General features: G+C 38.1%; 1 protein-coding gene across 8 annotated transcripts in view; it reads left to right on the forward strand.

The window, feature by feature from the left end:
- Window positions 1–11,482, forward strand: part of LOC129578623 (RNA-binding protein Musashi homolog Rbp6) — a 380,177-nt gene that overhangs the window by 303,834 nt on the left and 64,861 nt on the right. The gene's annotated exons all lie outside the window — the stretch shown is intronic.

The raw sequence follows: 11,482 nt of genomic DNA on the forward strand, positions 1-11,482 counted from the left end.
CATAAACAATTTCATCAATTAGAACTTCCAACAAAATATGTTTCAAAACAATGTTTTGTAATCCATTTTAGTTTTATGAGAGTGTTTAATAAATGTTTATCGAAGCAGAATTTTATGTGCTGTTCGTTTTTTTCTTTCTTCGTCCCACTCACTCACCCCTCTCTCTTTCACATTCATTCTTCGTCCTCTGTGGCGCACATCCACATCGCGCTCCAATTCTAAATGTTTTCTTTTATAAATTTTTCATTTATAAAAGCATAGTTGAATGCGCGTTAGGGCTTTCGATAATAATAATAATACAGTTCATGTGCTGCATAAAAGATTGCTTGTTCAATGCAAAAGGTTGCTATCAAAGTGTTTGTTTGTGAGAATGAGAGGGGGGAGAGAGAGAAAGAGAGCTCGTTTACGTTGCCGATCGATTGCATACAATTTTTTAATGGTTGTTGCTTTCTACGATGGATGGAATGATGGACAGTCAACGCGATTCAATTATTTGTTTGAAAGTTACCAGCAAAATCCAGAGCGCATTATATGTTGGGGTAATTTTTTTCGTTCCCTGATAGCCATATTTTGCAGTCGAATACAGTGTGAATATAAATAATAGGAAGAAAAAGAGAGAGCGAGGAAAAAAATTGCGATGAATTGTACAAATACACATCTGAACGGAACGGTTTGGTTGTTGTTGTTGTTCTTTGTGTTACTTTGGCCTCTCTTTGCATACGAATCCAACGTTGGCTGCATGTTGGCACATCAAACTTTTTTTCCCTGCTGCTACTGCTCCTGTTCATTCGCTTGCCCTTTATTAAGTTATATTTATATGTCAAAAAATACGATGGCAGCCACACTGAATGAGTGACATCGAATTTCATTGCATGATATGAACAATTTGTTTTTCATTTGTTTTTTCTGGAATAAGTTTTCGAAAATGTTCTATGAACATTTCGTGAGCGTGTGTATGTGTATGTATGCGACCTGCTATATTAATACGGTCGTCATAAATGTTGCAATAAATATGAATTAAATGTGATTTTGAAACGTCATACGTCGAAAATGATGAAATTAGACAAGAAGAAAAGAAATTCTACTGAAATGACAGACACACGCTCGCTCGCTGCCTTGTTTGCGTTTGCACATTCTCATCGCCGCCGATTTTCTCTGATGGTCTCTCTCTTTCTCTCCGTCACTACTTCAACACGCGATTGTACGGCGTGCTTTGTTTGACTTGCCATAAGACTATGTATGGAAAATGCATGCTGTCACCTGTGTGAAATGGTATAAATAAATCGTCAGAATTTTTTTATCTCTTTCTCTTCCTCTCATCCGTGCGCGCATGAGCACGAGCGCGAATTAACGCGCCAAACTTCGGTATCGAAGAGATCAGCGGCAAAAATTACGAGAAATGCCAGTGAAATGTCTTCGGCGCGAATGGTTTATTTGTTGAAAAGCGGAAACGAGCAACCACTGCTATTTGTTGGTCGGAAATAAATCAGTCAGCAAAATAGTTAACAATTTTCATCATCCCGCACGAGAAGCGACAGAACAATGGAAGACAAATTCAAAATGTAGGGCAAAAAGTCAAACGGCATAACGAAATGTATATGTGTATGTTTGCATACACACGCCACACACAGCTGCATCATGTCATTTGAATGAACCCCATAATTCGTATTTACTTCGGAACGTTTTGCATTTACGTCATGAAACTTTAGCACATTAAAAATTGTTACATATTACATAATCTGTCGTTTAACACTTGCACCACACCGGATCAGTTCACATAGTTGAGCCGCCGTGAGTGAGTGTATGGTAGGTTGTGTTGGGCTGGTGAGCGAGAGCGGAATAATAAGATTAAGTTAGTAATATTTGTAAGTAAAAATGATGACCGGAATAGGCCAGATTCAAATCCATTATTCCATTTGGCACCGCTCCTCTCACGATCCCATCCGTCGACTGTCCATCCACATCCATCTAACCGCACACGCATTGATTCGAATGACAAATTCGAACAGCAAAGAGCAAAAGTCAGAGCGCACACAGAGAATCCATCTCCGCAGTGTGCATGTTTCGTTTCCGGGGTGTTAACGCTTCCAACTTTGACTTTTGTTGTTTCACTTTTCGTTCAAACAGAAAGAGAGATAAAAATGCCTTACGGTTATTTATATGCGTGCTTAAGTATTGCCGCTAGTAAAATGTCATTACTCAAGGCGTTTTCCTCTCGTCGCCGTCATCTTCGTTGTTCTTTTTTTGTGATCTTGCTCGATATTAATCAAATTACTTTACTAGATTTGTTAACTTTCCCATCAAGTTTTCTGAATAATACACACAGAGTGTGTGTGGAAGAGAGAGAGAGAGAGAGAGAGAGAGAGAGAGAGAGAGAGAGAGAGAAAGGGAGAGAGAGAGAGAGAGAAAGCACACAACGGTAACACTTAATCCGCATTTGTGTGTGTACACTCTGCACATTGCACGTACAGCATGCGAAAGCACACAACTCAAAAAGTCGAGAGGAGCCGCTGCGAAAGCGGGAACGAGATAGAAACAGAGACAGGGACCGAATCAATTCGCTGAATACACAATTTACAAATACATTTACATGGCGGAATTATGACTTAACTCTTTCGCCCGAATGATTCGGTGAACTTAGTAACTATCTCATGAGCATGGATCTATTCCCATTTTCGGGGACTATTTTTTTTCGCTCTGCAAATGATGTGTGTGTGTGTGTGTTTTTTTTTTGCTTCTGTATTTGCTGATATGTTACCACCATCACTGCTAGTCCCAATGCACATTTGCAAAGAGAGAGATAGAAAAAGAAGAGCCAAATCTGGGCTCACAATGCATGTGTGAAACGTTTGTTGCTGGAATGGACCTGAATCCGCTTCACCGAAAAATGTAAAAGTTTTAAATTGCGGATGCGGAAACTATTACTGCCGTTCTATGGATTTGATGCCATAAGTTCAGCATCAGTTTGCATGTGATAACACACAGAGGATGGAAAGTCTCGTGGCTATGTACAAACACCATGCGTATGTTGATTTCAAGTGATGAGTCTAACTTTAAGCAGTGCTGCTGCTGCACCACCAGCGCTAGCACAAGCAACAACTAATACGCTGCACAGCATTTTATATGCACTTTACGGATCTCCAATAAATATGCGCTTACAGCAAATATGAACGCATCCGTGCTGAGTGTTTTCTCTATTTAGCAAAGCACTTCATATACGCTATACACAGACTCTCTCACACACATACACAGGCTAAAAAACAAGCTGTCGAAGTTACACTAAAGTACTTTCACTAATATATTTACCAAAAATTTTACCACGATTTTCCCTCACCATCAGCTTTTTGGCCAGAGACAAAAATTGCACACATTTTCATCATCACAGATAACATTAGCGGGAGAAAGCGAATAAAGATAGATAAAGAGAGAGAGAGAGAGAGAGAGAGAGAGAGAAAATGCAACAACGAGCGTTGAATTAAACATAAATAGAGAACAAATATCATGAACAAGTTTGCAATAAATGCGCGCGAATGAATTTTCGAAGAAAAAAAAGCGAATGCATTTGAAATGTTTATTTTGCAGCAAGTGTTTGTATAAGCTGTCGCTGCTACATTTCGTTTTGCCAGAACGGATTGGAAATGTTCTGGTTTTTCTTCGTTTCTTCGCCGCCACCATCACGATGGGATTGTATAAATCGATGTGCGTTCGTATTATTCAGCGGCATTGCAATCGCATTGCTCACAATTATTTTGCATTTTAAGTCGATTTCATTAGCATAACACAGTGGAACATCGCCTCCCTAATGAATCATAAATCATCCCAAAATTTTCGAACTCGTAATTAATTCAAGATTTCGATTTAAGTTTTGCTCAAACAAACTAAAATATGAACGGGCTTAAAATCGATGATAACAGGTGAAAATTAAATGCTGCCATTCTGTTCCTAGCGCACTTGTGCTCGTCCGCACACGCACATATAGAGAATATCTACTGTCGTCTTCTTTGTTGCTGCTGCTGCTGCTGCTGCTGTCTGTTTGCAATGAATTGTGATTGCGACATATGGCTCTCTATCTATTTAATATTCATTCGATTCTGTGGACCGTGCAATATTTTGCATTATATTGAGTAACCTGTTTTAATGGAATCGAATAATAAAGAGAGGAGAGAGTGAATGAGAACTTCGATTTTGCCAAGTAATTGCTAACTAAATTCATCATTGCACGCTCATTTTCCAATAACTTTTGGGCTAAACAATTCATTGAAAAGCGTAAACCGACGAAGCGATTTTCAGATTCTCGGAAGTTTTTGGGTGGGATATTCGGCTGAATAAATGAATGATTTTCTCGAAATTATCCAGAAGATTATGTTAATTTTGCAATGGGCCAGACACACAATCTTGAGCCTGATTGAAATGTATTTCGTTGAAACCGTTCAACTTTTATTCTTGCTTTTCGTTCGTTTGTTCGTTCGTTTTTTTGATACTTTTTACTCAAATTTCCACATTTTGTGTCCCAATGTCGATTCATCTCTCATTCTCATAAGCTACTCTTGCACTATGCCGATTCTTAAATAGAACTAGTGTGTGTGTGTGTGTGTGTGTGTGTGTAAGTATATCTGTGATGCTATTGTATTCAACGTGTTCTCCGAATTGGAATGCGCATTAATAGGATTTTTGTAAAGCGAGAAAATTAAAATATGAAAATTTTATGTGATGACAAAATGAACGGGGCATACCGTTACGTGTGTATACGCTTGCAAACACACTCACTTACACCGATTCACACTCATTTTGAAACACAACGATAAAAACAAGCGACAGACAGAGAGTGTAAAAGGGAAACAGGCACGAGTGAGAGTGGCTGAACAAAGCGGATCAGAGTAAAATAATTGAAAAGAAAAATTGTGTGAAATAGAAGAGCAAGTTCGAAGCAAGACAAGAAGAGAGAGAACAGAGGGTGGGTCAAAAAATACACACACACACCCACCCACATACAATGGAATTGAATGGAAGCGACGAAACCCAAATATATAATGAGAACTCATATTAAAATTTTAATTACATCCTTGCAATTTTGTCACTTCGCTCACTCTTGGCTTTTCCTCTCTTCCATCCCTCGCTCGTTCTCATTCTCTCTCGCTCACTTCGTGTGTCTGAAAATCTAATCATTTTCATTCAAAAATTATTACCACGGTTCATACTTCGAGTGTGACAGCAATGGCGCGGCACAGAAAGCACATTGAAACGGAAGCGCACACCGGCGAATGTACGATTAGCAAAACAGAATAACATTTTCAAACATGACAAAAAAGAAACAATTTATACATCATATTTTTCGAGAAAGAGAAAAGAACATCTTGACTCATATTGTCGGATGTACTAGTTGTTTCAATGGTTGACATTTTCCATTTGGCAAATTGAACAACAACTCAATGCACAAATCTGCTTTCGGTTTGCATTTGTGATAAGACATTGAACTCAAAAATCAAATCACATTTCCAACTATTAGATCGATCTCAATGTGGATATATATGAATGAGAGCATAAATGAAGCAAAATCATTCATCCAATAGTTACAATTACTTAGCTAATGTAATGCAGAGCATGAATTTCGTTCGCTTTATCCGTCATCTTTCATCATTCAGCTGGCTGGTTTGTGATAACATGAGGAAAAAATGGCAGCATTTTGCGATCTTTTCATATAATTACATAATCATTTGATGATGTTTCGCTCATTCTTCAGTTCGCCGTTGGCTTTTCGTCGCTCCGGTTCTAGTCGCATTCGTGCAATCAATTCATATGAATGCATTTCAATGTTGCCACTCGCTGTTGACTGCTGTTTTTTTCTCCCGGGTCTCCCTCCCTCTCTCCCGCACACTCGGTCTGTATCGCCGGTTAAACTTAATCGCATACATTTCACGTTCTAGACCTTCTGAGGGGTTTGTTTCCCGTACGTTACATTGGTACGTACGATGGTGTTTTGTCTACGCTCACTCGCGCGCGCTTCTGTTTGTCTCTTGAGGATTTATATCCTGTACATTTTGGTTGGCCATTATTGAACCATTTAAAAAGCGACAAAGAGATTCAAGTACTAAGCGCTACACGCGAAAATTGCTATTCAGTCATAGACGCACATGTACACCAACAGTTATAAAAAAAAGACGACGACAACAATAACAACAAGAGCAACAGCAGAAGCGGAACATCACCAAAAAGCACATGATACACGACCAACTACAAACTGAAACCGTGACTTTGGATCGACTAGGTTATGAGGAAGCTTTTGGAATATTTGGCATACATAAATGAACGTCACGTAAATGTGTACAAAAGTCATAAAACATTTAAGCACGTTCTATAGATGAATACATTTGATAGCCCTGCATTTTTGGTTGCGTGTATCATCGTCATCACCATCACCACCACCACCACTACCAACACCGTGCTAGCTACCTTCTCGAGATGTGCTTCGCATCACACAGCCAAGCAATGTTTGTTGGCTTCACTGCTCTGTTTTTATTCTTTGTGTTTATGTTTTGTTTGTGTCATTGCTGACGCTCTCATATGAATATCTTCCATTATACAGTGGGAGAGAGAGAGAGAGAGAGAGAGAGAGAGAGAGAGAGAGAGAGAGAGAGAGAGAGAGCAAACGAGAGGGCAAACAAGAACGGCAGAACAAAAAAAAATTGGGGCATAGCCACCATGCTCGCTAAACCAACATTAAAAATGTATGACCAACACATCACCAGCACACAATTGTTTCTCCTATTACTTGCGCATCAAAAACACTCATGCAAAACGCACATCCACCGCACGCAGCAAATAATTTAGAATTATCTTAACTTATTCCATTTATGAAATGAAACGAAAAACTGTGAAAACAATCAACACAATCAATCAATTGGCGAAAACAATTATAAATTGCGGTTGAAAATATAATAAATCAAGCGAAAATACACAAAACCACAATCTCATTAAATTCGATATCAAATTATTGGTAATATCAATTTCGAGCGATGGGCTAATATTTATTTGTATATGTATGTTTATTGCGCGTGAACGGTTGAACGCGGGCAGGCGGGTGCGGGCATCTGGAGGCAAAAATAGTAATTGACTCGGCAAAATGAGCATTGATCGCTTTTGACGTTGGTGTAATTAATGTTATTAAAACGTTACATTTTAAAATAGTTTGTGTGTGAGTCGGTTCGCGAATCCACTTGTTTCATTCTCTACGTTTTTTTCTCCCTTGCTCTCGTTCGTTACCTTCCCCATTTCTCTATGTATCGAGAGTTGAAATATGAATACGATTGGGTTTTTAAGGCCATATTGGAAAACGATAGTCGAACGTGGCAGCACAAACACTCACACACATGCATGCATGTGCAACATACCAAAAATCCCGCATTGGAAACATTAATGCAGACATTCCAAACCAAATGACAAGCGGTACTCCTATGCAACAAATTGCATCGAAAGTATAATTTTCGATTGAAATGCCAAAGTTTAAATGACATAGAAATACGCAATTGATTTGAACGGTGATGCTATTGCGATTAATGTGATCATTGCGCTGGCGCGCGCGCTCTCGTTGCAATTGCATTGCAGCACAATTTACTGATGACGATGCGACGGCGGTTGGAGAGCTGAGGTTGTGTGTAGATTTACCGAATCATATTTATGAGAACTAACCAAATCGAGCTTTCACATTAAGAATGACCGAATGAAGCGCGCACAAACAATTATGCAAAACCAATTATTATTGACACTCAATTTATTTTATGCGGTTACGTTGTATCGAACACTGTTTACTGAATTTAGTGCGCGCGAAAAATGCGCGCGTCCATTTAATCTTGATGCAATTGGTTCTTCTATTTCGACTGAGGTTGAGCGAGCCAGTAACTGAGCGAGTGCATGTGTGTGTATATGTGAATGCTTGCGTTTGCTTGATCACGTTCGCACACAATAACCAATTGGCCATAAAATTCAAATCGAATCAAACCACTTAATAATGAATTAGATTCATGCGATGGTGAATTTAGTTTTCATTGAGCTCTTTTGAATGAATTTTTCAATATGGAATATGGCTTGGCGAATGACCGAAATACGTAAATAATAAATATCAATTCAAATTATTCAATATATTCAGTGTTGCAGATAATATTTTCATTGGAAAGGCCGCCGTCACCCCTCTGGAGACATGCGCTGCACTCCAACATCGAATCTCAATCCTTTTATTTTCACGTTTTTCTTTTGTGGGTCAAAATGCAATGCACAGCCCGCCCTGTCACACCGAACTGCAAATGCATCGAAACCATTGATTCCAATATGAATTCACTTCGAATGTTCGTGCAAATTAAATTCTTTTCGACCACGTACTGATCCGGGACGAAACGAACAAATGAACATTTGCAATAGCAGGGAAAAAAGTGTACATTGTCTCAAGCTTCGATCCAAAATTATTGAACACAACACGCACACACATACACAGCCGCGTAGACACAGACACATGCATACATGCAGTTCCACGACAATTTTTCAATATGCTTGCACTGTGTGTGGACAACTAATAATAATGATAGAATCGCTGTGAGAAAAAGCAAGCGAAAGAGAGGGCGAGAGAGAATCAATTTGAACATATCGATGTCGTGTTCAATTGTTAATGTTTCATCCAACATAGATTGTTAAATAAAATTTTGTGCTTCACATGCACTCTGTGTGCAATGCACATTTTTTCTCGGCCCATGCTCATATTGACGAGTGATGCGTGCGTGCGTGCATTGACCAATCGTTCATTTCATTTTCGTCGGAGCAAACGGATTAATTTTTGACTGTTTGCTATGTATTTTCAAATCGATTTCTCTCCCTATATATATATGTGTGTATCGAGTGGTTTTTTTTCATTCTGGTTGCTTCCTGTTTCGCATGTTCCTCGCACCATCGGACAAAAGGATGAGCCAATCTATTTAGCCGAACGGAATCCATGGCTTATGGGCACACAATGCGACTGTGTCTCTATGTGTGAGTGTGTATGTGTTGGTGTCGCTCAACGCTGATGGTGACATGTAAAGTTTACGCTATAAAATACATATACACAATGGCACGTCGCATAATTTAACATTCCATATTTGATTTCGGGGGCACTTTGCATGGCATTTAATTTAAACAAAAATCATTGAATTGGATTATCTATTAAACGATTGTCAATTTGTTTGCAGATAATTTGTAATTAATTATTAAACAGCGGAAAATTGACTACTTCAATGTTCCTGTTGTTGTTGCTGCTGTCGCTGTTGCTGTTATTATTCGCTATTGGCTATTGCCTATGCATTGCTCTGTTTTACTTTTTTTATTGTTATCGCGTTTCAATCTAATTGTCGTCAACGTCGGCTAATGATTTTGATTGGTTTTACTTTGTACATACACATTAACGGGCGTCGTCATATTCATTACATACATGTTGTGCTGCCGTGCATACAACCGCATCAATTTATTGCTGTTTCTCACATTGTTTTCGATACCGTTTTTGGCTATGTATTTCTGATCGATATCAAACATTTTACTGTTATGTGTAAAGCACAATGCAAACCCCATACCCAAACCCTGATCCACTCTCTTCTCTTCCATCCAGATAATTCATCGATAATATTGTGAATTATCGAACCATGTTTACTTTTTAATTTTCGATGCCATTTATTCTAGAAAGGTAATCTTTGCGGACATAGACACAAACAAATCAGATTGTGAATACGTTCGAGTTTGATGGTGGGAATTTCCGTTTTCATTCCGCATGTAAAATGAATTAATCATGCATTTTTATTTACCATTTGGAATGCGCATTTCTGTCATTCATGCATATAAACTGCGATTCAATCACAAGCTTTATGACTCTGCAATAAAAAAAAATTTTATTTTATTTTCCATATATTTTCTAAGATCTCTGCATTTGAATGATTCAAAAGAAAATTCAGGCAATTTGAAATGCACTGTCAATTTGTGTTTAAATGTAAGCAGTTTTGCAGGGGAAAAAACATGTGTTCTCTTTCAATTACATCTATAGTTTGAAAAAGTTGAGTTCTTTTATCGCAACCCATCAACATGAAACAGCAACAGTAGCGCTATGCGTTCAGAGAAATCAAGCGAATCCTGAGAGGCAAAATGCAAACGGATTTTTCCATCCTCTTTCATTTTCTCGAATATATTAATAAAGTTTGTTGAATTACTCTTCTATTCGCGTCTCATCTCCGTTCAGTTTGTGTGCACGCGGAAGCATAATCAAAAACGGCACAAAAATGTTGATATTAATTTATTTTATTAGAAATGTTGCTTTTTCAATGCACTAAATATTGATGAAAATTGAGCAAGACGGCAGCACAGCACCTTGCAGTCGACGGAGGGTGGCAGCAATCTTGTGGCCGCTATATTTTGATTTATTTCCGCAGTGCGCGAATGTGTGGTCCATTTCAAAAGCGAATACAGAGCAAAAAAAGAAGTTTATCACAAGTCTCTTTTTCGAATGTTGGTTCGGTCAAAGTTTTCTTGCTTGGCCCCAAAAGTTTTCCATACACATTTTTCTCTCAAACTTTTTCTTTTCACTTTGGCGGCTTTCTCTTGATGTATATATTTTTTGGTTCTTCTTCTCCTTGTTGTTGTTGTTGTTGTTGACTTATCTCCGTCTACTTTAATTGAATAGTTTGGAGCGAAAATGTAATACAGAAAAGTTGAGCGGAAAAATGTCGATGATGAATGAGCGGAAAAGGGATAGCTATCCCTTTTCATTTGACATTTTTCCGCTCAACTTTTCTGTATTACATTTTTGCTCCAAACCGTTCAATTCATATACAGTCCATTGGCGTTCTCTCTTTTTCGATTAAGATTTTGTGTGTGCGTGCGCGCTCGTGCTCTTTTATTGGAAAACTTGAATTTATATGGTACATTATATTGTGAATATGACACATTCATGAATTTGGTTAGAGATTCATGGACGGAAAATGTTTTGAATACTTGTGCTCAACACAAGATCTTCTATTGAATTCCATTCAGTGGTGTGCGACCGAAAACTGCAATCAATGAATAAATGACAACAAAATTCTCCATTCTCTACTCTGTTTTTCTTTTTTCCCTCTATCTTTCTACCATAAACGCTCGGCACAAAATCGAAATTCCACCGTAAAATATAAATATATATTTATATATATTACGACACAATATCGAAAGCCTAATATTAATCAATTACCATTGAATGTCATAGTTTTTCTCCATCGGGGATTAATGCCGGCCATTTTATTCAAACGATATTTGAACGGTATTCTAAATAATTAATGGCTCATGATAATGAAATCGATTTAATTATTTATTATTGAAGTTTGGACAATTTCGACCAAAATTCGAGATATTCGAATGTGTAACATAACATCGATACATACGTATATCCGTATAGAGTGTGTGTGTGTGTGTGTGTGTGTGTGTGTGTGTGTGTGTGTGTGTG

The sequence above is a fragment of the Sitodiplosis mosellana genome, unplaced genomic scaffold (genome assembly GCF_009176505.1).
Source record: "Sitodiplosis mosellana isolate CC-2019 unplaced genomic scaffold, AAFC_SMos_1.0 Smas_scaffold_6226, whole genome shotgun sequence".
NCBI lineage: Eukaryota > Metazoa > Arthropoda > Insecta > Diptera > Cecidomyiidae > Sitodiplosis > Sitodiplosis mosellana.